The sequence below is a fragment of the Bicyclus anynana genome, chromosome 19, assembly GCF_947172395.1.
Source record: "Bicyclus anynana chromosome 19, ilBicAnyn1.1, whole genome shotgun sequence".
In the NCBI taxonomy this organism is placed as follows: Eukaryota; Metazoa; Arthropoda; class Insecta; order Lepidoptera; family Nymphalidae; genus Bicyclus; species Bicyclus anynana.
In genome coordinates, this window is record NC_069101.1 from 14,115,696 (window position 1) to 14,141,522 (window position 25,827).

The following is a 25,827-nucleotide window of genomic DNA, read 5'->3' on the forward strand; positions in this document are numbered from 1 at the left end:
TATAGCAAACTCATACTACGATTAATACGAAGGTTCGGATCCAATGTAAATACGAAGCGAGAATCTTGAGTGAAATGTTTCACTTTAGAGGGTAAATAATCTTCAAATAGTTCCACCTACGCCGGGTATGAATTAATATGGAATACGCTTCCTTGAATAAGTTCCTTGAGCGATATCTATTTATGTTATAAGTTATTAGAAACTCTGCCAGTACATATTATAATATTAGATATTAAGCATAGATTTATTACAAACTAGCGGACGCCCGCGACTTCGTCCGCGTGAAACTCGATGTAAACTTTCAACCACCTCTACCCTACCCCTACCCTACCCTACCCCTTCCCGACCCCTACCCTACCCCTACCCTACCCCTACCATACCACTGCCCTACCCCTACAATATTGGTTTGTAGTACATGCTATGTATCAGAGAAGGCGCAAGATTTTCCCGCCTTTTTGTTGAAATATTCCTAAATTTTCTTTGCTATAAACCTCACGGAGCCCGAGACCTTTTCAACGAATGCAAAACCATAGAAATCGGTTTGTGCGTTTTGGAGTTATAGCGTCAGGAAGGAAAACCCGACTTATTTTTATATAGTAGAGAATAGATAGATAGTGTGTAGTCGCCGGATTCGCAAGCCGTTTTATGTGCCCCGAATTCGGCACTTGACGCATCGCTACGCTACGATACGTACGTTTATTGCGCTAAAAAATGGCCATTATCACTTTAAACCTGCAAACAGCTTAATTTTTTTAAACAATCTTAGGCGAGAAATCAGTTCCATGTTGCAAAACTATAACCCTAAGCCCGGTTGTCAATTTTTTAATCTCGAACGACCACTATCAGATGTTAATGATAATATCTAGCCAAGGCACAGGGGAGCAAAGTTACCAACTTCCCAACATTGGGAATTCCAATGAGAAAAAATTTATTCGTAGAAATCTTACTATCCCGTGCCAGAATTTGAACCCTTTTCAAAATTCGAAACCATTTGAATTAAAAGGAGAGTATATTATAGTAAGTAAAAATCTGCATATTTTTGTAGAGACTTCATTATCATGTAACGAGTACTAAATGCTTTTAAAATGGCTCAAATAAAAACCTCGTTAACTTTGACTTTTAGCATTTAGGTTTAATTTCTGAACTGCTGACTGCTATAATTTACTGTAGGTACTACGGGATATTGGACTGGAATAGTTTGAATTTAGAACATTGCGTCGAATTTCGGAATAACTGCTATTGTCTGTGGACTTCCGACGATCCGAGTTTCGACTATTCTAGCTGCGGTTTGTAGATGAGACATAGAGTCTAGAATTTTCACAACTAAAGGGTCAAGCTTCACAAATTTTAATCGATTTAAATCATAAAATACAATTTTTTTTTTTTTAAACCTCTGATTGTCATGAAATGATTATTATTAATTACACTCTCGAACAAGTCATCAATATTCTGTTTCAGTGCGCTTTCATTAGAGACCCCACTCGAGTATATTTGCAGATATTCGGATATTCTTCCCCACTTTCACCCCCATAACCATAGAATTACCTATAATGTATTTCTTACAGACTCTTAAATCTATGCCCATAACTTTTAAACAGCTCAACCGATTTTCATTAAAAATGTCTTTTTAGACATGTTTGATGAAAATCTCTCACTCGCACATAATAAGTCACCTTCAACACAAAAAAAAACTAAATTGTAACCGCTTCATCCGTTCGGGAGCTAAGGTGCGACAGACAGACATACGCCTTTTTTGCGTCGGGGGTTAAAAAAATAAAGAAATTGTTTATCGAGGAAGGCTATAGGCTATATATTATCCCCGTATTCCTACGGGAACGCGAATCACGCGGGTGAAATCGCGCGGCGTCAGCTAGTATTTTTTTAAAATGAAAAATTATTTTAAAGAATTAGCATGAATATAAAGTGATTCGGGTGAAACTTTTAAAAATAAATTTGTTTTGATTTAATTTATTTATGTACAATGAAGATACCTAAGCCAATCCTAATACTAATTCTAATATCTATTAAGATGAAACGTATTAAAAAAATCCTTGAAAATTAATTTTAAAAACTTTATAATTTAATTGATCGCTCTTTTTAAGAAACTGGCAATATTGTTATACCTACTATGTATGACGGGTGTTATTAGAAAAGTTTGTCTTTAATTTTTTTGCCATCAGCATAAATCCCCATGCTATGAAATAAATAATAATAATATAGTTTTCCAAAGATTCAACATATTAGTACATTATTTTCAAACATAGCAGTAATACTGTGATTGGAACCATCCCATTAAGTTTGCAGTATTGCTACTGTAACTTGTGACGGGCGGCCCCGCTCTTCCATAATTTATAGTAGACTAATACATTGGATATAAATAATCATTAAAACTAAATTACTAATAATATACAAAAGTGCGTGTGTTTGTGTTTGTGAGTGGTTTGTGTGTGTTGTGTTTGAGTGGTGTGTGTGAGTATGTGTACATGAGCATGCGAGTTTGTGCAAGTTTTTATATTCCGATTTATGCTACACTTGATGCAAAAGGTTTTCGGCTTGATCATAGTTAAGTTTAAGTAACCAGTCTGTAAGAATTTTTTTGCAGTTATGTGAATTTAAAGAGACGATGTTTAATTTTTTGTTAACTATATTGTAGAGGTTGAGTAAATAAGTACCTACAGTATTATATTTTCAGTGAAAGCAGATGTTAGGTACAAACAAAAATATTTTTTCGGAAGTAGTCGCTCATAAAAGTGAGGTTAGGTCTTTCGGTTCGGCTATAAAGTGTTTTTATTATTTCCCGCGCAGGGTCACGGTTGCCATTTTCTTCAACATAACATAACATACCATGTATTCAAAAAGGTTCCTGCAGTGGGAGGTTGAATACATATTTTGTAATGTGGCAACACCGTAAACCTTTTTCACCTCTTTTTGCCGGAATTTAGCATAATTCTGGCTAAAAGTTCAGCAAAGAAAAATGTATATTCGCAAAAACGTGCTTATTAATATTAAAGACTTTAATTTTAGCTTTTATTAGCCTTTACTTTTAATAAAAATATGTTTCTGTAATGTGTATAAAATAGGCTAAAAATATTTTGCAAGTTTGCTGTATTTATAAGTACCTAGGTATCATTTTAAAAAAATGCTTAAAAAAGTTTATTATAGGCTGCGTCCCATAGAATGTGCGTTGTTTAGAAAAGCTCTATTAGGTTTTTTAGAATAACTTCGTTCCCTTAGTCTCAGTAGAAAAATCTTCAATACGGTATTTTTGTATCTGTCGAAAAAAGTACCTTTGTTAAGATCAGTTTCTTTTTTCTCAATTAATCCGTTTTTTCAATCGGTTTAGTTGAAACAAAAAATCACTTTCGTATTTGATACACTATCAGACGCCCCACGGTTTTACCGGCATTGTTCCCGTTTACGGGTAATGCAACTCGCTGATATATATATTTTTTTTTATTCTTTACAAGTTAGCCCTTGACTACAATCTCACCTGATGGTAAGTGATGATGCAGTCTAAGACGGAAGCGGGCTAACTTGTTAGGAGGAGGATGAAAATCCACACCCCTTTCGGTTTGTACACGGCATCGTACCGGAACGCTAAACCGCTTGGCGGTACGTCTTTGCCGGTAGTGTGGTAACTAGCCACGGCTGAAGCCTCCCACCAGCCGAATAATAATGTGGCTTTCCATTGGTGAAAGAAATTTGAAAATCGGTTTAGTGGTTTAGGCGTGAAAGCGTAACAAACCGACTTGCGCATTTATGGATTATTAAGATTAAAATGTCATATTTGCTAAAATATGGTGACCACTTGATTGCAGTAATGAGACGAGAAAAACAAATAAAAGATCAGTCGGGCATCTGTCATAACGTTCGAATAAACATGCCTCCGCATATTCAATGCGCCATTGTTCGTCCGCTTCCGGCTATTTGATTGTCTTTGTTTGTTTTTGATTATCTGTGATGTCAAGGTCAGGGCTGCCAACTCAAAGATATGGATTAATAAACCGGACACGTGCGAGTCGGATTCGTCCGCCGAGGGTTCCTTACAAAGTAAATTGATATTTGCTTAACCTGGATGTTTCATTACGTAAATAAAATAAAGACTATAGTGTTTTTATGATTTAATTACAATATAGTTTTCAGCTAATTGCAAAATTTATGCGGAAAGTTCGCTATGTTTTGATATGATTTGATTTCCTTGAGAGTGACAAAATATACGTTTATTTTGCGGCACAAACGGTCGTATCTTTTTTTTACGTTAATTTAGAAATATGTGTTTTATATCTTAGTTAATTTAGATTTTTCCACAGCTTCAAGGGATTTTAAACCTGAGTGTATATGGTAATAAATTCAGTTCCACGTGTTAATGAGATACTCATATCTTGACAGACAGACAGATGGATAGACGGATGATCTACAGTGGGAAGTTTTCCTTTGAGGTACGGATCCCTTGTAACAATTGACTGATGTTATACAATTGTTTGTAAGATTTTGATATTTTGTGAAATATAAGATTTTAAATTAATTTAATGATAATAAAAGCGTAATGATTTATATTGTGAAGAAAAAGTAAAAGTTCCATATTCAAACGTTAAATGACAACTTATAACTTCCTACTTTAATAGTAGATATTTATAATACAACCAATTAAAAAGTATATTCGAAAAGATGGAGTTACTCTTATGAGTGCCAGGTCACAGTAGATATAATGACATCAAGCCAGTCGCAGGGATTCGCTGGATGCAGGCGGCTCAGTATCGTGATGTTTGGAAGTCCCTACAAAAGGCCTATTTCCTGCAGTGGACGTCCATCGGCTGATATGATGATGATGACTCTTATTAGGTAAAGATGATACGAACAAAATATTTTTCGCATACGTCATCAACCCATATTCGGCTCACTGCTGAGCTCGAGTCTCCTCTCAGAATGAGAGGGGTTAGGCCAATAGTCCACCACGCTGGCCCAATGCGGATTGGCAGACTTCACACACGCAGAGAATTGAGATAATTCTCTCGTATGCAGGTTTCCTCACGATGTTTTCCTTCACCGATTGAGACACGTGATATTTAATTTCTTAAAATGCACACAACTGAAAAGTTGGAGGTGCATGCCCCGGACCGGATTCGAACCCACACCCTCCGGAATCGGAAGCAAAGGTCATATCCACTGGGCTATCACAGCTCTCATTTTTCGCATACAACTGTGTAATTGATAACATTCAATTCAATAAAAATGTTATTAGAAACATTCTATACATTCCCATGGTATCTACTCTCTTATTTACAAAACCATTTATCTTTGTGGATTGAGATTATTCTTTTGTTTTAAAAACACGTCTACGAAAACTTAAACTTTTTAATTAATACATCACTAACTTGGTACCGGCTTCAAACTGATCGCAGAGAAACTAGGAAGGTAGCACATTTACGATGTTATTTTTCGCTTTTTAGTTTTTATAATTTTTATAATTTTGATGTCGTTTGTATTTTTTTAATATTTTTTTTATGATTTAATTACAAATGTTAAATCAGTCCATTCCATTGTACTATGACACAGTTCTAGTTTACGTATACTTATCGATTTAGCGTTCCGTTACGATGCGATAAAACCCTTCAAATTGCGAATAATTCTTGACAGATACAGTTGTTGTTGATTGTACATAAAAATACGTCAGCAAAACCAAGAAACCTTGACGCCGAGCAAAATGAACCTACAATTTGAACTCAACGACGTGTCAAATCGAGTTGTTTCAACGAACGCTACAAATGGGGTACAAATGACAACTATTAGAGACGCGGTTTAAATTACACACGCGATTACAAAGTTACATTGTTGGATTGTGAAATATAAATCGAATAGTCTAATATCTGAATTGGGCACCACTTTCACCTGTATAATGGATGAAACATGTATGTCAATGAAACCCTCGTAACTTTAATTATCAGTTTTCAACTTTAATTTGCACTATTACCTTAAACATAACCTGACGTTTCAAAAGTGCTTGTTAATTATGCCTAATGAATGAAATTCATTTTTAACCGACTTCCAAAAAGGAGGAGGTTCTACGTTCGGCTGTATGTATGTTTTTTTTTTTTTTTTTTATGTATGTCCAGCGATAATTCCGTCATTTGTGGGCCGATTTTGAAAATTCTTTTTTTGTTTTGAAGGGTTTGATTCCAGGGTGGTCCCATTTTTTTCATGTCAGGATCTGATGATGGCATCCTGGAGAAATCGAGGGGAACTTTCGAAAATCGTATAGACTGCTAGTGCGTTTGTTAGTGTTTCCATAAGGTAATTTAAACCACTACAATTTTATGAAGGTCTGGAGTTGGTCTGATGATGGAGCCGATACACAGACGATGGAACTCGTTAACGATTTACAGCAGGTACCTTTTGTTTGGGCTTGATTTATTTGTATTGATGAGAACTTTCCACCTAGATGGGTTGTGACTGTATTAAGGGTCTGATGATGAAGACGAAGGAGAGTTAAGAGAACTACTCAACGGTTCACAGTAGCTACCTTGTGTTTGGACTTGATAATTTTGTATTGATGAGAACTTTCCACCTGGATAGATTGTGACTGTATTAGGGGTCTGGTGACGGAGATGAAGGAGAGTTAAGGGAACTCCTCGACGGTTCACAGTAGCTACCTTGTGTTTGAACTTGATAAATTTTATATTGATGAGAACCTTCCACCCATATGGATTGTGAGTGCACAGGGGGTCTAGTGATGAAGACGGAGGACAGTCATCTTTCACGTTTTTCTGAATATTCATATTACGTGAAGGGGGAGTGAAATTTTGTATATGAGTTAAGGTAGTATTTTTAAAATTGGAATTGTAGGACTTAGATACTTATCATAAGAAAATAACGTTTCCACTAATTGCTCATTAATTTTTGTTCACACTCAGTAGGTGTGCTAACACTAAAAATTAAAAAATAAAAATTTTAATAAAAAAAAATTCAACCGACTTCCAACTAAAAAGCAAAAAATAACATTTTACCTACGTGCTACCTTCTGATCAGTTTGAAGGCGGTGCCAATCCAGTGACATGTTTTAATTAAAGCCGTTTCTGAAAGAACCACAGAAATTGTGTAATTTATACGCTTGAATTAAAACATCACTGGCTTGGCACCGCCTTCAAACTAATCAGAAGGTAGCACGTAGGTAAGATGTTATTTTTTGCTTTTTAGTTGGAAGTCGGTTGAATTTTTTTTATTAAAATTTTTTGACTTTTGTTTTTTGGCCATAACTTTTAAATATAACCAATACTCCCGTTCTTCTCCAAGTAGTCGGAAAAGACTGCCGTATCAATGATATATATTATTTTTGTAATCACTTCTGAGTCTGTTAAAATTTCATTTCTGTATCGTTCTGAAAAGTGGGCCCAATTTTGGAAATCTCCTTTAGCTTCAAATTCAGGCCATAAATAGGTGTCTTCTACACGTCATTACATTCGCTTTACCCATTCAATATCCCCGTGGATTATATCCACACGTCAGTTCGCTAAATGAGACAGCTCCAGTGTAATTACAGCTGTAATTTGAACCGCGCCTTTGTAATAGTTGCCATTTGTAGCATTCGGCGGAATGAGACACGTTTGTTTGATGTCGTTAGCTGTTTGAGTGCTATTAGAGTTTATTAATACACTAGCTGACGGCGCGTGGTTTCACTCGCGTAGTTCCCGTTCCCGTAGGAATACCAGAATAATATATAGCCTATAGCCTTCCTCGATAAATGGGCTATCTAATACTGAAAGAATTTTTCAAATCGGACCAGTATATCCTGAGATTAGCGCGTTCAACAAACTAATAAACTCTTCAATTATTATATACTAGCGGACGCCCGCGACTTCGTCCGCGTAAATTTCGATGTACTGATGATGACTACCCCTACCCTACCCTACCACTACCCCAACCTTACCCTACCTAACCCCTACATCTACCCTACCCCTACCCTACCCTACCCTACCCCTACCCCCACCCTACCCCTACCCTACCCCAAACCTACCCTTACCCTACCCCTACCTTACCTACATCCTACCCCCATCCAACCCCTACTCTCCCCGTACCCTATCCCTTTCCTACCCCTATCCCACCCGTACCCCTATCTCACGCCTATCCTACCCCTACCCTACTACTTCCCTATCCTACCCGTGACTCTACCCTACCACTACCCTACCTCTACCCCTAACCTACCAATACCCTAAACCCGGCCCTAAACCTACCCTACCCCTACACTACCCCTACGCTTCCCTACCTGTACCCTACCCTACCCTGTAATTTCTCTATCTTACTCCTACCCTTAGCAAAATCGGTCCGGTCCTTCGAGAGTGGTGGTATGACCAAATAGAAACTTCTATGCTAATAATATAAAGAGGTAAAGTTCGTGCGGTTGTAGGAGGTAATCTCTGTATCTACTGGACCGATTTGGAAAATTGTTTTACCAATAGAAAGCTACGTTATTTGCGAGTGTCATAGGCTATGTTTGCTCCCCATATTCACACGGGAACGGGAACTACGTAAATGAAAGCGCCGGGCGTCATATAGCGGAATTTCTGCGTCTTTTAGAAATTTTGTATTATCTCCGAAACTATTTAAGTAATTAACATACTGTAAAGGGCAAATCTTATCTCCATAATATCCTTGTGATTATTAAATAATTTATTTTAATAAGGATTAAAGTTTAGTTGTATAAATAATGACGTAAACCTAAGTATATAAAATTAATAATTTTTAAAACACAAGAGGTAAAGTTTGTAAGTTTGTAAGTTTGTCACATTTTTTAAATGGGGTAATCTTCGGAACTACTGGTCCAATTTTAAAAATTCTTTCACCAGTAGATTGCTACATTATCGGGGAGTGCTATAGGCTATATTTTATATTTCTATCATATTTAACTACTGAGTTATCGCGGGTTTTCTCTTATAGGTCGGACTGAAAAACCTCTTAAACAGACTTATTCGCATGCGCTACCTTAACTATTGTGAAAAATTGAAATTAATGTATGGAGACTTTATGTATCTTTAAAAGTTCTACAAAAAAGTTCGCGACACCGTATATCTATCTTCTATATATTAGCAGATATAGTACCTTTTTTGTTTTTAAAAATTATTAATTTTATATACTTAAGTTTACGTCATTATTTATACAACTAAACTTTAATCCTTATTAAAATAAATTATTTAATAATTACAAGGATATTACGGAGATAAGATTTGCCCTTTACAGTATGTTAATTACTTAAATAGTTTCGGAGATAATACAAAATTTCTAAAAGCCGCAGAAATTCCGCTGTACGACGCCCGGCGCTTTCATTTACGTAGTTCCCGTTCCCGTGTGAATATGGGGATCGAACATAGCCTATGACACTCGCAAATAACGTAGCTTTCTATTGGTAAAACAATTTTCCAAATCGGTCCAGTAGATCCAGAGATTACCTCCTACAACCACACGAACTTTACCTCTTTATATTGTTAGCATAGAAGTCTCTATTTCTCTTGGTCATACCACCACTCTCGAGGGACTGGACCGATTTTGCTAAGGGTAGGAGTAAGATAGAGAAGTTACATGGTAGGGTAGGGTACGGGTAGGGACGCGTAGGGGTAGGGTAGAGGTAGAGGTACGGTAGTGGTAGGGTAGAGGTACGGGTAGAATAGGAAAGTGGTAGGGTAGGGGTAGGATAGGCGTGAGATAGGGGTACGGGTGGGATAGGGGTAGGAAAGGGATAGGGTACGGAGAGGGTAGGGGTAGGATGGGGGTAGGGGTAGGGTGTAGGTAAGGTAGGGATAGGGTTGGGGTAGGGTAGGGGTAGGGAGCGGGTAGGGGTAGGGTAGGGTAGGGGTAGGGTAGGGTGGGGGTAGGGTAGGGTAGGGGTAGGGAGCGGGTAGGGGTAGGGTAGAGTAGGGGTAGGGTAGATGTAGGGGTTGGGTAGGGTAGGGTTGGGGTAGTGGTAGGGTAGGGGTAGGGTAGGGTAGGGGTAGTAGTAAAGTTGACATCGAAATTTACGCGGACGAAGTCGCGGGCGTCCGCTAGTATAATATAATTGAATCTCGACGCATCCATTGTTTGATTGAGAGGAAAATCGATATGATACTCTTGACACATTTTCCTGATAATCAACGACTTATAAACTATCATTAAAAAACATGTTTTATGTGATTTCGTTACGTTGTAAGTTAATTAAGGTCAAGTCTAGTAAGTTTGCGTTTTGTTCTTGTATAATAATTATAATAAGTTATTGCTATAATTGAACATGGACCATATTTTATCCCCGTATTCTCATGGGAATGAGAACTACGCGGGTAAATCCGCGTGGCGTCTTCTAGTCTGTAGTTTTTTACTAATATTATAAAGATTATAAAGAAGTAAAGTTTGTAGTTGTAGTAAAGTTGTGGGGGAAAATCTCTGGATCTACTGAACCGATTTTGAAAATTCTTTTACCAATAGGTAGCCATGTTATTCGCGAGTGTCATAGACTATATTTTATCCGCGTATTCCCACAGGATCAGGAACTACGCGGGCGTATCCGCGTGGCATCGGCTAGTCAATAATAAACACATTATTCACGGGCAATGTTTGGCCAATATCCAATATCGTCAGTGTCAGCCACAAAGTAACATTTACAAGGAAGCAGGAACTGTCGACGTACGGCTAAACTTCCGTGCTATCGATTCAGACTGGAGCTGCTTCAATTAATTGTTTATTTACCCTTTCACAGGAGGGGTAGGGGGTTAACTGTGAAACTACTTAGAACTGAAAATCGATAGTTTACTCTGAAATTAAAATTATCTAGAAGTAAGTAAGAGACGTGATAGCCCAGTGGATATGAAGTCTGCTTTCGATTCGCAGGGCTTAGGTTCGAATCCGGTCCGGGGCATGCACCTCGAACCTTTCAGTTATGTGTATTTCAAGAAATTAAATATTACTCGTCTCAAACAGTTAAAGAAAACATCGTGAGGAAACCTGCGTACCTGAGAATTTTATTCTAATTAATAATTACTTAACAGTGTGTATGTCATTGTGATTTTCATTCAATTTGATGTTAACTATGTTAAGTGGCTAATAAAGGAAAGGCAAAATGAGTGAATCGGCCAGCTGAAGCCACATAGGCTTTCCACTAGACCAAGGTTTCCCAAAGTTTCGGCTCCATGAACCCCTGTTAAAATTTCCAAGGGACAGCGAACACCTTACTAACTAATGACACCGAAGAAAAAAAAATTTGACTGTTGACGAAAATAAGGTTTTTATTTTAATAAAAGGTAGCATATAAAGTACCAAAAAAATGTGTTTGTAATAATAATGTGATGGGTGTGCTTGTTTCTTGTCGCAAATGGATTCAATGTTAGGAGTAATTTTGGACGATTTTTACCTTAATTCTGACTTGGTATCAGTTACGTAAATCTTGTCGCGAACCCCCTGCCGTCGAATGGCGAACCCATAGGGGTTCGAGTACCCCGCACTTTGAGAAACCTTCCACTAGACCAACGAAGCAGTCAGTGGCGATATTAACGCGTTAGTGCATTTACACTGAGTAGGTCATTCATCTTCAGAAGCCTCGGTAGGAGGCGGAAGGGTTATTGAATAATTTAACTTTATCGATTCGTAAAGGTTGTCGCGCATTAGCCTGATATCCATTGGTGATATACAAAAGGTCTAAATAGGACCTGCAACTTACCCTGCTCTCATTAATAATCATCATCATCTTTGCTTTTTTAAGCATAGCTACAAGACACCGCTATCCATAGTAAAGGGAAATCCAACATTATAAAGAGGAATAGCCAGCCCCGGCCTAGACCTACCCTAACCACCCGGCAGTTATTAAAAAAAACTTGATAATTTTACTTTATTAATGCAATCATTACTTTATCACAAAAAAATGCTACACCGTTTTACGACATTTTTAATTCATCTTTGATTTGTCCAATTCCCTATAAAAGGAGATTTGGTCATTGGAGAATACCACGTTGCGGTGTTTTGTATCGAATAATGACTACCAGTTAATGAAAAAAATCGAACTGTCGTTTATGTGGCAGATTGAGATTTTCTTAATTGGTCCAGGTCTGGCTAGTTGGCTTCGGCCGTGGCTAGTTACCACCCTAACGGCAAAGACGTACCACCAAGCGATTTAGCGTTCCGGTACGATGCCGTGTAGAAACCGAAAGGGGTGTGGATTTTCATCCTCCTCGTTACAAGTTAGCCCGTTTCCATCTAAGACTACATCATCACTTACCATCAGGTGAGATTGTAGTCAAGGGCTAACTTGTAAACAATTAAAAAAAAAAAGAAATGTGCTTAAAAAAAAGAGTTGATAAAATGTGTTTGAAGTCTTTATAAAATATTCTCCTGAATCAGCATTTTTGCTAGCTTTAACTTAGCTTAAAATAAATTTGAAACTTTTGTTAAGGTTTCACAAATACAGTCGAGTGTGGATAGTGGGCGTGTCACTTTAAGGCCTTTGAACTGTTTGTACAAACAGGCTAAAGCTAACCGGCTTAGGGGACGCAGCTGCGCTTGTAATGCTTCTGGGGGGTTTCCTGGTAACTTACCCCCCTTCACATCGGAAAGTGCGTATTTGATATCGATCAGAACCATATTTATTTAACGGCTTCAACAAAGTAGGTTATATTTGTGTGTATACTTCTCTTTATCGAGAAGTGTTGCATTTTCAATTTTGGGCGTGGGAAATATACCATAAATGCAACTTCTATACGCTACGCCCACCAACGCTGGGTTTTAACGCATCGCTTTTTTAACTCTCGTGCGAAATAGGCGATTTAGCGTTTCGGTATGATGTCGTGAATGAATGAATTAATGAAATATATTTTATTGTACACCAAAATGAATAATAACAAGCAAAAATTAATTTGAAAACTAATGTACAATTGGCTGCCTTATCGCTAATGAACGATCTCTTCCAGACAACCAATCGAAAAAAAAGAAAATAAATACAAAGAATAATGACGGGTACACCCGTCATTATTCTTTGTTCACATAAAAAGAAAAAGTAGAAGATTACACTTAGATAATAATATATTAAATCAAAAAATATATATATACATACTAATTTACATAAATATCTACCAAAAATTACATATATACCTACATAAATATATATACATACAAATAAATATATATAAAAGGTGTAGAAGCCGAAGAGGGTGTGGATTTTCATCCTCATCCTAACAAGTTAGTCCGTTTCCATCTTATATTGCATCATCACTTACCATCAGGCGTGATTGTAATCAAGGACTAACTTGTAAACAATGAAAAAAAAGTAGGCCTGACTCATGAAAGCGCTATTACCTACTTTTAGTATTGTGGTATTGGTATTAAACGCGCAAGTTTTGAATAGCAACGGTCTGTCAAAGTTTAATGAATGTACTATGCACCGATGTTCCGTACATCGGCTGAAGACCGATCGAGTTGTCTGCGTTCGACGCAAATTAATCGATCCGGCATTCCTTTATTGAGAGCCGTCCAATAACTTTGTGCATGTTAATAGATACTTCTTGTTAGTGAATTCCGATTTAATCAATATAGTCGAGTGTTAGTTAGGTACCTATTAAGCAATCGAATATTACCTACTTACCTTTCTTTACCTTATCAGCCGATAGACGTACACAGCTGGACATAGGCCCATAGGCGTATATAGCGGGTGGGCCGAGCCCACCCAAGAATAGTCCTGTGCCCACTTTAGGATACTGGGCTACCATTTTGAAATTCCATGATGGACGCGGAACACTAATAATTTTACACAAAATATAATTTAAAATATCAAATAATAACCATTACAACTTATAATAAAGATTTTTAAAAATATATTTAGACTTTTCGGATACCTACCCTAAATACAACGAAAAAATAATAAAATAAGTCGAGTCATATCAGAGTTCTGCGTCCACAAATATTGTTTACGAAATTTATATTGAGTGTCGACACTGTTTAGTAATTTGTGGGCCCTTCCCAGAAATTAATCCTAGATACGCCAATGCATAGGCCTTCCAAAAACAACGGTCTCGAGCCGCCAGTATCCAATGGCTCCCTGCAACCCGCTTGATGTCTTCAGTCCACCTAGTGGGAGGTCGACCAACACTGCGCTTCCCGGTGCGAGGTCGCCATTCCAGCACCTTGGAACCTTAACGTCCATCAGCTCTTCGAACTATGTGGCCTGCCCATTGCCACTTCAACTTTGCGGCACGCTGAGCTATGTCAGTGGTTCGTCTGCGGATCTCCTCATTTCTGATTCGATCACTCAGAGAAACCCTCAGCATAGCTCACTCCATCACCCGCTGAGCGACGTTGAGCCTTCTATTAAGGCCCATAGTTAGCGACCAAGTCTCGGATCCGTATGTCATCACTACTTGATATCAAATAATCTGTTGTCAACTACATCATTAATTCAGTGGTTACATTTTATGGTTTGGGATGATGATTGATGAAGTCCTGAGTTTGAATCTAGAATAACATATTGTTTTTCTTCCAAAAGAAAATAAATGAGGTACTCTTTAACGCTGCAATACTCAACCGATTTGGCTGAAATTTGGGATGGAAATAGATTTTAAAATGCATTAACACATGGGCTACTTTTCATCCCGAAAAAATTCATGGTTCCCGCGGTATTTGTGTAAAAATGAATTCCACGCAGACGAAGTCGCTTCCGCTAATCAAGTCATAAAAACATCGTGAATAACAGAATAGCGCTATCGTGCATAAATCGAACTTGCTGACCACTGAACTGCCGGCGACGAGGCAATAGCTATCAAGGTTGATATAACACAGTAGATAACCACATCGGCATGCAAACAATAAATATTTATTTCCAGCGCTCGCTCAGTATGGAAATGTCCGCGTGACGGTAGGGTCACAGCCTAGATGGTCCTCGAGTTGCGCAGATTTGCACGTGAGGTTGTATTGCGTATTTTATTTAGCTGCGCATCAAGGATATTCAATGGTTTCTGTGGTACGTTTTGATTATGACTTTGTTAGTACGCAACTCTTTGCAGCATGTCTTCACACTAATATTATAAAGGTGAAAGTTTGTGTGTAAGCGTGTAAGTATGTTTGTCCCTCTTTTACGCTGCGGCAACTTTGGAATGGAACGGAAATTTGGAATGGAAGTAGATTTTACTCTGGGTTAACACAGGCTAATTTTCATCCCGGAAAAATCCATGGTTCTCATTTGTGAAAAACTGAAGTCGCTGGCGTCCGCTAGTTTGTAATATTTTGTACCAACTTACTGAGGGTTACCGGCACATTTTCTGTAGTTTTCATTCATTTTTCTTTTCACACGGATGACGCTGGTAGCCGCCACACGCTACAATCGTCGCTGCTCGCTTCTTGTGGCCCGCACCGGCCACTAAATGCCGACACAAAACGCCACCACACGCCACTCGCGCGATTATCATACTGCAAGTATGGGTTAAAAAAGTAGCAACAAGTGTCGACCACCGTCCACAAGTGGCTCTCGCGTGCTTAAGCCCATAGTACGTAGAACGTTGGTCCCAAGGTGCTGGAATTGCACCCCAGTACCAGAAATCGTAGTATTGGTTGACCCCACATGGGACTAATCACATCAAACGAGTTCCTTGGAGCCACTGGATATAAGCTCATGTATTTGGTGTTTGAAGTTCTTATAAACATTCTTTAACGTTCATTGGCTTGGTTGATGGTATTTTTAGAAATTAAATATCACGTGTCTCAAACGGTGAAGGAAAACATCGTGAGGAAATCTGCATACCAGAGAATTTTCTAATTCTCTGCTTGTGTGAAGTCTGCCAAACCGCATTGGGCCTATTGGAACTAAAGACCTAACCCCTCTCTCATTCTGAGAGGAGACTCGAGCTCAGGATTGAGCCGAATATGGGTTGATAACGAATAAATTTTCCGCCAATTTTATTGATCTCAAGGGAAATCAGAAGGTGTACGAAGTCGCAATGTTATGTTTTGATGTCATTGTTGTGCAAAGTGGAATGTGTGTCATGACCGTGACCGGCCGCGCCATAAATGGCCATGTTTTATGTGTTTTAGCGTTCGTTCCAACGGTGAACTCTACGATCGTAAATTGTGTCTAGTGAGTCAATGTGGTGGTGGTATCAATTCATAAACACTTGGGTTCGAGCCCTGGGTATGGATGAAATATTAAATTTTTAATTTATTCACTACAAGTTAGACTACAATCTCACCTGATGGTAAGTAATGATGCAGTCTAAGATTGTAGCGGGCTAATTGTTAAAGTATGATGAAAATTAACCCCCCTTTTCGTTTTCAACACGACATCGTACCGGAACGCTAACCGCCTTCCACCAGCCAAACCTGAACCAATTAAGAAAATCTCAATCGGCCCAGCTAAGGATCGAACCCAGGATCTCCGTCTTAGAAATCCACCGCGCATACCACTGTGCCACGGATGCCTTTCCACAAATTTAATAGCAGCCTGTTGTACATGTTAGATAGACCCCCACTTCCAAACAAAACGATCTAGAGCTGCCAGCATCCAGCGGCTCCCTGCAACCCGCTTGATATCTTCGATCCATCTAATGGGGGTCGACCAACACTATACGCTTCCTTGTACGGGGTCGCCATTCCAGTACTATAGGACCCCAACGTCCATCAGTTCTTCGATCTTTATGCCTCACCCATTGTCACTTCTTCTTTGTTTGCTTTTTTATTCTTTACAAGTTAGCCTTTGACTACAATCTCGCCTGATGGTAAGTAATGATGCAATCTAAAATGCAAGGGAGCTAACTTGTTAGGAGGAGGATGACAATCCACACCCCTTCCGGTTTCTACACGACATCATAACGGAACGCTAAATCGCTTGGCGGTACGTCTTTGTCGGTAGGGTGGTAACTAGCCACTGCCAAAGCCAGACCTGGACCAATTAAGAAAAGCTCTATGGGTCCAGGCGGGGATCGAACCCAGGACCTCCGTCTTGTAAATCCACCGCGCATACCACTGCGCCACGGAGGCCGCCAAAACCTCACCCATTGTCACTTCTTTGTTTGTTTGTGGCAATAAACACATCCGTTTACTAATACACAATCAAAAGAACAAACAATATTGCTCCAGATATTATAGATAGAGTTCATCTAATAAAACTTAGTTTTGCAACAAAAAGGTCGGTAAAGTGCCGGCTCGACACAAGTCCCGCGGCCCTTAGACGATAAATACTGGCTTACAAACTTTTTGTATGAAATATCTTCATAATATCATGTTGTTTAGATCTCATAGTGGTCTTTAGACTTTGAGTAATGTTTCAGTTCGAGACTGAAGCTATAGTCGTAAGGCTAAGCACTAGATAACGTAATGATTTAAAAAATTAGCAGTTACAGACAGCCAATATTTCAACAATGCACAGTACATATGTCACCGTTAGATTGTAAAATACGTTAGGTTATAATCTCACTCGTGATATTATAATCTACCGTCACATTGTGAACTGAAAATACTGATTAGAATTTAACGTGTTATTTTTCGGTAATCTATCGGAAGTGAAACACTTATATTTTACCATAGAGTTAGAAAAATATTACAGCGGACATAATAAAAATGGTAAAAATTTACAATGGACAAATCAAAGAAAAAAGAAAGAAAATCGGAGGGTGGCCAGTGCATTTCCTAATATTTTTAAACAGTGTTTTTCCATGTCGTTATTGTTAATTTATAAGTATAATTTAGTCAAATCTAAAGTTAAGGTTAGGTTAGGTTAGAACATGATAATTGGTGTGAACCTAAAATGCGCTGTCAAGGGATATAGTTTGGCAACTTCATTCGTAATAATTCCGATATTGTGCGCGGGGCGCGCGGGGCAGGGGGCGTGTAGCGATGAATGAAGAACCCACGACTGATGCACGTCACTTCCCCGCACGCACGATTTTACACCAGTCTTTCCGCCCGTCGCCCGCATATCATGGGAGTGTTAACAACGGACTTGCCAGACTATAATAAGTATGTCGGTGACGCAAACGCAGGAGATTTCATCCATTCTAAAAGTGTTTAAGGTACACAGCACACTGCGCGTGTGCCAGTCCTGTAGGGTTATTATATAACTCTGTGTACCATTCAAGTAATAAGTGACTACATCGTTCTTATCGTATTTTCGTTTTTGTGATGATTTAAAATAGTTATTTCAAGGAAATAAGCTTGACTGCGCTATTTTACATTAAGTGATAGTATCATTTCAACGAAATAACGTAAATACCCATTTTTCGTTAAAATAACGTTACTATCTGTTACTGTCACTAATAAACTTTTATTTTATGTAAAATGACGATAATTGTGTTATTTCGCTGAAAAGCTAATGTTAGATGATTGCAAAAACGTAAATATGATGAAAAACGATGTAGTGACTGAATATTTGAATGGTACACCGAGTTACATAATAACCCTGCTGAGCATGTTGGTGACGCCAACCCATTAGATTCCCTTAACAAAAAAGTGCCCAACGTGGCTAAAGAAGTTTTCACCTATAAAAGCTTTTATTAATTACACTCACATGGTTCCCGTCCCCGTAGGCATATATATACTCTGGCCTTCCTCGATAAATGGGCTATCTAACGCTGAATAAATTTTTCAAATCGGACCAGTAGTTCCTGAGATTAGCGCAAGCAAAAAAACAAACTCTTCAGCTTTATAATATTAAGTATAGATGCGTATATTGTAATTACAAAAACGTAACAAGTAACTGACGGAATTCCGTAACAAAAAATCGTACACACATACTAATCAGTGCCGCACTTAAAAGGAAGGGAAGGGGGGGGGGGGGGGAATCAGCCCATGAATAATTATTACATTGCGTCAATAATACACGTGTTTCCCCCAGTATTACTATAGTATAAATATACTTAAATACAGTTTAAATATTCTTGGCATGTGTATGTAAACAAACAAATAAGTACGAATATATCATCGACACTATAAAAAGGCTGTTATGGATTTATAAAAATGTAATCTTACCTATTTAAATGTCCACGAAATATGAGAAAATCAAAATGTGCGGCTGGAAGTTATATGGAATTTATGATTTTTTTTATGTATTTTTTATGTATGGGTATTCTCCGTTATTTAAACTTATTAAGTTCCTTAAAGATAAAGGCGCTTGGCGACCATTGGATCAGCTTCCACCTTCACACAGGAAGGAAATTGTAATGTTGTCTTCAATTGTAAATTATACTACAGTATGATTTTTTTTAAAAGAGCAATTGTTAAGTTTCTTGCCGGTTCTTCTCAGCAGAACCTGCCTTCCGAACCGGTGGTAGAATCTTTACAAATAGTCGACTGACGTGTCAAAAGTGCTTGTAAACTGAGCCTTTGTTTTTTATCGCTGGGAAATGCTTTATCGCACTTGTAAACTGAGCCTACTTGAAATAAATGAATTTTGAATTTTTAAAACATTATGAAAAAAAAATACAGTAAAATTTTCGAAAACGGAAAAGGGTTCTTTATGAATTGTCATTTACTCGTATAGGTATTGAGTCATAACACGTGCTTACCTCAGTATAAATAATAAATGTATTTAAACTGGTTAAATATTCTAGGCATGTTTCTGTATTGTAAATAAACACATAACTATAATAATCATCGGCTCAGTTAAGAGGCCGTTATAGTTATGTTTAAGAAAATAAATATCACGTGTTTCAAACGGTGAAGGAAAAACATCGTGAGGAAACCTGCATACCAGAGAATTTTCTTAATTCTCTGCGTGTGTGAAGTCTGCCAATCAGCATTGGGCCAGCGTGGTGGACTATTGGATAATGATGCTGATAGTTATGTTTTGTGTCACTTGATTTTATATTTTTTTTCTATTTTGTTTCAGATTAAGTTGTATTGCCGCCCTGCAAAATACGAGTATTTAAGTGTAAGTAACTGAACAGATTTTGTTGAAACTACAATTAATAATAAAACATTATAGCCAGCAATTTCGCCGTTCTGGACAAAGATAAGTTTTACCGCCCTTTCCATACACTAAGATACTTTTTTTAGGGTTCGTAACGGACGAAAACGGAACCCTTATAAGATCTCTCGCGCACATCCGAATGTTTGTCTGTCACAGTCAATGTTCTCCGAATCTACTGGACCAGTTAAGTTGAAATTTAGTAAACACTGAGGTAAAATAAGTCTGCTGGGGAATAAGTAGCCACACTTCATTTTTGCCGCTCTGGGCAAATGTCCCGCTTGTTATAATATGCATACTCAACGTCACACAGCGCCTGGTCTAGAAGGAACGTTCTACGAAACGAACATTTAGATTATTAAGCACACAATCATGCTTGATCTACATTATCTTACCACTACATTCAAAGCCAAACGGACTTCAAGTACCATGCGACCAACGACATATTTCGTGATGAGAAATAGACAAATTTCAACAAATGGCGGCGCAACCAAAAATACCGTTATCTCTTTTATTGCTTTGGTACGAAAAATATGGAACTGGGACAACTCCGACGCTATTGAACGACATTTTGTCTATTTCTCTTCACTCGGTCGCATGTAGCACCGAGTAGAGTGACTATAAAAGTCTGTATAAATGTCAATACTTGGTTACACGGGTGGATAGCAATAGATATATAATTAAACAACAACAGCTACATGTATGGACATAATTAGACATGTCCGGTCGACCTTGGGCGGCTATTGTCAATCTGTCATATCCACTCATAATTGTGGCATACGAAATGACATAAATGAAATACTCGTACCTAAACGCCAAGCTGCGATGCGACGCCACAGAACAACTCCTCTCCTAACTTGTATTATTAATGATGTCACCAAAATTTTTTACTTAACATCATTTTTGACTTTTAACATCGATCTCCTATAAGAGGTCAATGTTTAGTGTTTACTAACCAGCAATAATTTTTACATATATGCTTTATATATATATATATATATATATATATGTTTTAATTTTTATATATATGTTAACAGTTGTACAATTTAACAGCCACATTATCCTACAATTAACGTGGTACGTTATCTGGTTCTTATGCTCAGAAGTTTAAGTAACCCTGTTAGCTACCAGAATCAAGGCATAGGTAATGACATAAATTAAATACTACCCAATTTATTAGATCTGTTACTAGGTCATAAAAAATGAGGCGCTCAAAAGCGCTCAATGTTAGTTAGTTGTTAACAAATAATACCTAAATATCGTCTACAATGTCGAGTTGTGTGTTCAGGAAGTGTAAAACTATATATACATAAATAAATAATGGAATTAAAGACAAAATTCCATGTGTGCGCTCAGTTTCTTAGCCTATTATTCGGATCACTTTTTGCGGGGATTTTTTAGGAACGTAACCGATCTATAGTATAAAATTATCATTAATCCTACGTTAGATGTATGTTTGGATATTTGTTACTCTTTAACGCTGCTACTACTATAGCGATTTGGCTAAAATTTAGAATGGAAATGGATTTTACTTTGGATTAACACATAGGCACTTTTTATCCCGAAAAAATCCATGGTTTCCCGAGATTTGCGAAAACTGATGATTTTAATGATATGAATGTTTGTTACTCTTTCACGCCTCGACTACTTAACCGAATTAGCTAAAATTTGGTATTGTGATATATTATAGCATGGATTAATACATAGGCTACTTTTTATCCCGGAAAAATCCATGGTTCCCGAGGGATTTGTGAAGTCGCGGGCATCCGCTAGTTTTCACATATAAAAAATTGAGCGTCTCATCAAGATGAAGCTACTCACGGATAATTAACTTTGTAGTAATCAATTATTCTAAAAATGCTCCCCGGATCCTGTACCACAATCCTCTTTAACTTGATAATAAAACCCTTTGTTTAAAAGTCACATAATTGCATCCCGTCTAAAGTACTTCTTGCATAAAACAAGAGATAAAGTGTACAAAGTAAACCACGTTATATCTCAGTGAAAGAAAGTTCTTCGTCTTAGCAGTTTAAACTGTTAAACGCTCCCCTTAATTTCTACTGCGGCTTTGAAATTGCTTTGGGAGTAGAATGAGATGTCGGGAACAAACGTATACACTAAACGATTAGATAAGAATTCAATTTTACATGTAAAAGGTTTAAAATCTATACTAATATTATAAAGCTGAAGAGTTTGTTTGTTTGTTTGTTTGATTGAACGCACTAATCTCAGTAACTACTAGTTTTATTTGAATAATTCTTTCAGTATTAGATAGCCCATTTATCGAGGAAGGCTGGTCTGCTTTTATTTAATACTAGCTGACACTGCGCGATTTCACCCGCGTGGTTCCCGTTCCCGTAGGAATATGGGGATACTATATAGCCTATAGCCTTCCTTGATAAATGGGATATCTAACACTGAAATATTTTTTCAAATCGGACCAGTAGTTCCTGAGATTAGCGCGTTCAACAAACATACAAACTCTTCAGCTTTAAATTATTAGTATAGATGTCAACCAACATACGTCAAAGTTTGCCTGCCTGTTAAAATAAATCAAATAAAATGACTAATAAGTACTGTCTGTGTAGGGTTGCCAACCGTATTATAATATATAGTATTGTACTAAATGTCGGGTCTACGTACTTTTTAAATCTTTAAGAAAATTAGTTTTCGACTGTTCGACAGATGCAATAATCTAATCTAACCGAATTTTTCTATCTTACTGAGTTCCAAACATTAAACAAACGAATTAAAAAAAAAATAGCAATTGATTTCAAAATTTTATAAATCAGATGTAAAAAAGCATATGATTTTTAGCTTATTCCATAAAATACTATATTTTACTTAAGCGTACTATATTTTTTTATAGCGAAATCTGTAAAATACTATTTTCTGAAAATAAGTTGGCAACCCTATATCTGTGAGCAACGACAGACTGTATATACCAAAAGGTCGTCAAAGCCTTATTTTTCCCGATCTCCTTACATGTTTTTCCCTAGCATCCCAAACAAACACGGTGTCCGACTGAATCAGAAGCGTGCAACTCAAACAAAACCCCGCCCTAATGTATCAGATACAAGAGGTTCTCGTAAATTATTTGCGACCGGACGGAAACAAATTGAACGCGAGTACAAAATTATTCACAAACTGAACTTTGGTAAAAGTTATAGACGAAGAGCTAGCTGTATTTATTACAGGGATTGTTGTTTTATACGCATGGCCTGGAAAAAGTATTACAGAGCTTTACCGAGTTCTTACAACGTGGACATATTTCAATCTGGTGGAGAATATAGTCAAGCCATAGGTATTTTTTTTAAAAGTTTAATTTTTTACGTCTTCATTGCAAACTTAACTATTTCATTCATCATCATCATTATCATGGATGTCCATTGCTGGACTTGGCCCTCTTGCATGGACTTCCAAACAAAACGGTCTCGAGCCGCGAGCATCCAGCGGCTTCCTACAACCCGCTTGATCGGTCAAGCGGTCCACCTAGTAGTCGTAGTTGGGAGGTCGACCAACACGCGTTCCGGTGCGGGGTCGCCATTCCAGCACTTTGGGACCCCTACGTTCATCGGCTCTTTCACCTTCACATTACCACTTCAGCTTTGCGTCTCGCTGAGCTATGTCAGAGACTTTGGTTCGCCTGCGGATCTCCTCATTTCTGATTCGATCATGCAGAGAAAGCATAGCTCGCTCCATCGCCCGCTGAGTGACTTTGAGCCTTTTATGAGGGCTACAGTTAGGTACTATTTCATTATTAAGTAATTATTTCAACTTGATAGCTTCAGACATTTTTGTAAACGATTATCTTAATTTTAGACAATATATTTATCCTAGAAATATTAGATCAAGTTATTTATTCAGACCAATTTTGCTTTCGATTGTTTTCATTATTTTTTATTTTTTATAAAAGAATATTTATTTCTTCATGTCTTTTAAATACGAGTATGATCAATATACATATTCCCTTCCAACTAGTCGGGAAAGACTGTATTAGGAGTGAGTACGACAGTAGATCTGCGGAGCGGGGATCGAACCACCTCTTGTTGATGAGTCCAACCGCTCTTACCGTTGAGCTATTGAGACTATGGAAATTGGAACCAATCAAAGAAACAGGCTGATTTCAGAAATTAGGATAATTACAAATATTTCTACCGACAATAAAACACAGCAAGAAAAACAATTGTACAAACGCACCATAAATAATTCCCATTAGCTCTCTTTTTAAAAGAAATGAGATACAAAAGTTTGCGAACTCAAGAGAAAAATAGAGGGATGCGTAATCGAAAAACTCTGGATCAAGTGAGGTTTACTCAGTTAATTGGGTGGGCTTTATATTTTTGAGAAACATCATTTTAACTTTCGGGTTATCATCACGTTTTTATTTGCAAGCTTCTTTTCTGTTTGTTTGATATACAATTTGAAATTCATGCCCTTTTGTTGTAGGGCATGAATTGCGTTTACAATACTTTGTTTAGAATTACGCTTTTTTAATTTCTTTGAAAAGGTAATTAAGTTAGTATTTTATTTAATATCATCATAATCAGCGTATTTTAACGAATCACTACAGGGCTTGCTCTCCCTTCTTAGAAAAGAGGGAATATAGACCCACCATGCTGCTGGAATGCGGATTGGTGGACGTAGGTAATGTATTCTTCTACCAATATAGATGTTATTGATAATGCCACGGACACTAATTTTGCTCTCCAAGTGGTGTAGCAAGCAAGTAGCAAGAAAACTGGATTCCAATCATTCATCATCATTTCTACCCATATTCGGCTCACTGGTGAGCACGAGTCTCCTTCAGAATGTGAGGGGTTAGACCAATAGTCCATCACGCTGGCCCAATGCGGATTGGCAGACTTCACACACGCAGAGAATTTAGAAAATTCTCTGGTATATTCTATGCAATACCCAGCAGAGCCGCGATAGCCCAGTGGATATGACCTCTGCCTCTGATTTCGGAGGGCGTAGCTTCGAATCCGGTCCGGGGCATGCACCTCCAACTTTTCAGTTATGTGCATTTTGAGAAATTAAATATGTCGTGTCTCAAACGGCGAAGGAAAACGTGAGGAAACCTATTCTTTATATGTGTGAAGTCTGCCAAACCGCATTGGACCAGAGTGGTGGACTATTGGCCTAACCTCTCTTATACTGAGAGGAGACTCATGCTCAACAGTGAGTCGCATATGGGTTGATAATAATGATGATGATGATATTGAAACTTACTGTTATGACGGAAAAAGTTTGAATGGTGGAGGTTCGTGATTTTTTTAATTTAGAGTTACTAATACTAAAAAATTGTTATAAAGCTTTATTTTAAAAGGACTGTATTTCCCGAGTTTACTCCAGTGGTGGAGCGAAACGTGCTGTTTTACTGTTTTAGCGGATAAGTACTGACTGCCATTTTATACAAGTCATTTTCCTGTGTGTTGTTTTTTATTTATAACAAATACACTTAATTCAGCATGAAATTATTATTGTTTAACGACAATCTGACGCTTGACTGCGATCTCACCTGATGGTAAGTGGCAAACCAATCTAACATGGTAATGGCAATTTGGAGGAGTACTTTGACTGGTTTTTATGTGCTATCGTACCCAGTAACACCGGAACGGTAAATCTTTTCAAGGCAACCCTTCACCAAAGTTTTATATGATAGTGTTTTTGGTAATGTTTCCATGAAACTAAATCACTGGGGACATGATTTCTGGTATTATTACCAGAAAAAATACACTTTGTAAAATCCTACTAATATTAAAAACACGAAAGTTTGTATGTATGTTTCTTTGGATGTTTGTTACTCTTAGACGTTGCAACTACTGAACCGATTTGGCTGAAATTTAAAACGAAGATATTTAATTATATAACACCCTGGATTAACACATAGGCTACTTTCCATCCAGGAAAAATTCTGGTTCTCGCGGGAT

At 37.6% G+C, this 25,827-nt stretch overlaps 1 protein-coding gene across 1 annotated transcript in view; it reads left to right on the forward strand.

The window, feature by feature from the left end:
- LOC112055481 (Ig-like and fibronectin type-III domain-containing protein 2) overlaps positions 1-25,827 on the forward strand; it is a 171,636-nt gene that overhangs the window by 48,179 nt on the left and 97,630 nt on the right. The window contains exon 2 of the mRNA XM_052887272.1: positions 19,817-19,858. The gene's annotated coding sequence lies outside the window, so the exon portion shown is untranslated. The remainder of the gene's footprint in view (positions 1-19,816; positions 19,859-25,827) is intronic.